The sequence below is a fragment of the Tupaia chinensis genome, unplaced genomic scaffold, assembly GCF_000334495.1.
Source record: "Tupaia chinensis unplaced genomic scaffold, TupChi_1.0 Scaffold000513_1, whole genome shotgun sequence".
NCBI classification, from domain to species: Eukaryota; Metazoa; Chordata; class Mammalia; order Scandentia; family Tupaiidae; genus Tupaia; species Tupaia belangeri.
Genome location: NW_006160026.1, coordinates 3,149,362 through 3,152,418, shown reverse-complemented (window position 1 = coordinate 3,152,418; position 3,057 = coordinate 3,149,362). Strand labels below are relative to the sequence as shown.

The 3,057-nt window shown below is 43.0% G+C and overlaps 1 long non-coding RNA gene across 1 annotated transcript in view; it reads left to right on the top strand.

Moving 5' to 3' along the window:
* The first annotated feature begins 1,357 nt into the window (after positions 1-1,357).
* LOC102472027 (uncharacterized) overlaps positions 1,358-3,057 on the top strand; it is a 28,798-nt gene continuing 27,098 nt past the window's right edge. Inside the window, exon 1 of the long non-coding RNA XR_335724.1 lies at positions 1,358-1,615. This is a non-coding gene — a long non-coding RNA (uncharacterized LOC102472027). The remainder of the gene's footprint in view (positions 1,616-3,057) is intronic.

Below are 3,057 nucleotides of genomic sequence, written 5' to 3'. Positions count from 1 at the left end.
TAATCAAAGATTTTTTTTAGTTATGGGAAAGCTTCTACATACAGGTATCTTTTTATTTTTTGGAGAGGTTTTTGCGATAGGGCACATGCGCTCACCAGACAGACAGAGAGAGACAGAGAGACACAAAGTGAGAAATCACCCCCCAGGGGGGGATGGCCACGCCGCAATCCCTTCTCCTCCATTCTCCTCTCGAGATCTTGGGCATGCATGCACACGTGCCTGGCGTGAGTTTTAAGCCACCAGGTCCGGGATGCGAACCGCGGTCAACTACATGAGAGTCCAGCAACAAAGCAATTACGCTAACTGCTGGTCCCCATACAGGTATCTTGATGCATAAAGAAAGTCAGCCTAAGTATAAAGACAACAGACAGAATATGATGGAGCTGAAATATGCAAAGTAGAGCCAAATCCCTGATCAAATTATGCCTAAAGTCCTACCTCTGGGCCCTTCAGTTAATCAATGCATTGTCTCCCTTATTATTAAGCCATTTGGAGTTGGCTCTGCCAATCCTCATCACCTAAGTCATCTTGGAGATAAGGAAATATTGTCAGCCTCAGTTTTTAGGTGAGGAAACTAAGGCTCAGAGAGATAGGTGACTTGTCAAGTTTGGATAGGTCATTATGGAGAATTGAACCCAGACCTGAGCGACTCCATAGCCAGTGTTGTTTCCCTTACCAAGAACTATGTGGTTGTAGCTGCTTGATCTTCTTCCCTTGGTTCTGACAATACTGGGAGTTCTCTGATGGACAAAAACAGGTTAGATGGTCCCACCTGTGGAGGGAATCACCCAGAGGCTGTATACCATGTAGTACCAAATGGAGACTAAGCCAGAACCATGGAGCCGGGTGTAAATGACACAAGAGGCTGTGTCAACTGGTATATATTTAACATCTCCTTCCCAAGTTGATTCCTTCAGAGAAAACTACTTGAGAATATTTCCTCTTAGCTCCTCATAAAAGCAATTTCAGCTGCACTTTAATTCTCTCCAAATAAGATGTTATAATACAAGTCCAAGGGAAGTGGGAAGAAAGTCGACTATTTTGGAGAGATCAAGTAAGTGTCATGAATTGCTCTAAGCAACTGCTTAGGTGATTTTATTTTATCACTGTAGCACTGTGGGTAGATAATTATGGTCACTGGACTCATGTGGAAACTGAGTCACTGTAAGTTTGGGTTGCTTGGTCAGTTGATAAGTGGACAAGCCAGAGTTCAAATCCCAGGCTTCAAGCTGGTTCTATGATATCACATGGCCTCCTCTAAAAATATCACTACGACCATTGTTCTGGAACATTGCCTAGTGCAATGACCTCAACAACATTAGGAAGGACAACCTAGCCCAGAGCATAATGAGAGAGAAAAAGCCATAGACACAATGAAGGACAATGTGCAGACAGTCTATGGAATGCTCAGGTGAATTCACAAGGCAATTGCAAACGCCTGCTGGATACAAAGGTAACTTAGGGAACAGACAGCTTCAGTGAACACCCCAAGGACAGCCATGATCTCAGATTCAGTCATTATCATGTTCCCAAAAGAGATCCAAGGCCAGCCACAAAAGGACCAATGACTCATGACTAAAAAGGCATAGACAAGTTTTTCTCTGGCCCGACAGAGGTGAGTGGGCTTTGGTGTTGGAGCATGAACTATCCTTTGGGGAAGGATGGCAAAGGCACCTGGGCATTGAGTCTTTGAGTCTTTTCTTTGCCTCAGCAATTTTGAAAACTATTCTGTAAGTCAGCTAGAGTCACTTCCCACCCACTGTCCAAAGCAAATCATGATTTATGATATGGGAACTAAAAGAACGCTTGGTCATCTCTTTGCCTGCCTGCTTCCTGGGGTGGAGAATGGACTAGTATGGTTTTCATGTGTAATTTTTAAAGGTGTTATCAGTTTTTAATTTGACCAAGGAGGACTGTTGCTGGGAAGGAATGAGGTCAATAACTTGGGTCCCAGGAAATGTCTCAGCCCTTAACTGCCAGAGAATATCCATGTTTCTTTTCAGAGTTGAAAGGACGCAGACAGAGGCAGGACAGAGAAGGAGTAGAAGAAGGAAACTTTCTAGGGCTGCTGGTTTGAAATAAAGAATGGCATGGCCCAATAGGGACTTGACAGGAGAAGCAGAAGGGGGTGAGGATCAGAAGGTAGCAAATGCCTGAAGCTTAGATACAAACATCCATGACTGTTGGGATTTTAGGAATAGGTTTTCTTTAGTTTGGTTTAATACCATGATTTTCCAAGAAGACAACTGATCCTGATCAAATGCTAGTTTCTCTTTATTGTTCTGCCTTCAACCCTCATTATTTTTTCCCATCAGTGATGCCCTGGGTTGGTCCAGAAGAACTAACTAAGAGATTAATGATCTAAGATTCAGAAGTAAATTAAAATTGGCTACTGAAACATTAGTTTATAAGGGATGGAAACTACTGCTTCATGGCAGTTCTGGTTATATAATTTGTGACATTCACCTTTCCACTCGTTCATTTCACAAAAATTTCTGGAGAGCCTACTTTTGGCCAAGTCTTGTACTGGGAGCTGAAATCAACTTCATAGTATTTTTTCCTCATGGGTTGGTGATGTGGTGATGTTGGTAATGTTGGTGAAGGTGATGACAGTACGGTAGTGGTGCGGTGCTGGTGGTGGTAATAGGACAGTGGTGAATGGTGGAGTGATGCTGACCATGACAGAAGAGACTGACAGTGGTAGTGTTATCAGCCAAACCAAGTCTGGCTGCTGCTTCTTGTGGCCAATGAAACAGGAGGCAGAAGCTGGAGAAGACAGGGGCTTATTCTGTAACCAGTCGTAGGGAGACAGTCAGCAAACACCGTCAAACTGTCTAAAAACTCAACATGTTCTCCATATTTGTAGGTACAAGACAGACGCACATGTAAACCATTCTTCATTGTAATCAATCAGAGTCAATCACTTCTGAATAATTATTCTGATTCCTTCAAATACCTGTTCCTGGTTTCTCTCTGACCATTTCTCAAACAGACCTCCCTATGACTCAGCACTCAGTAAGATTGTTCTCATTAGAGTCCTTTGTTAATTCCAAATTG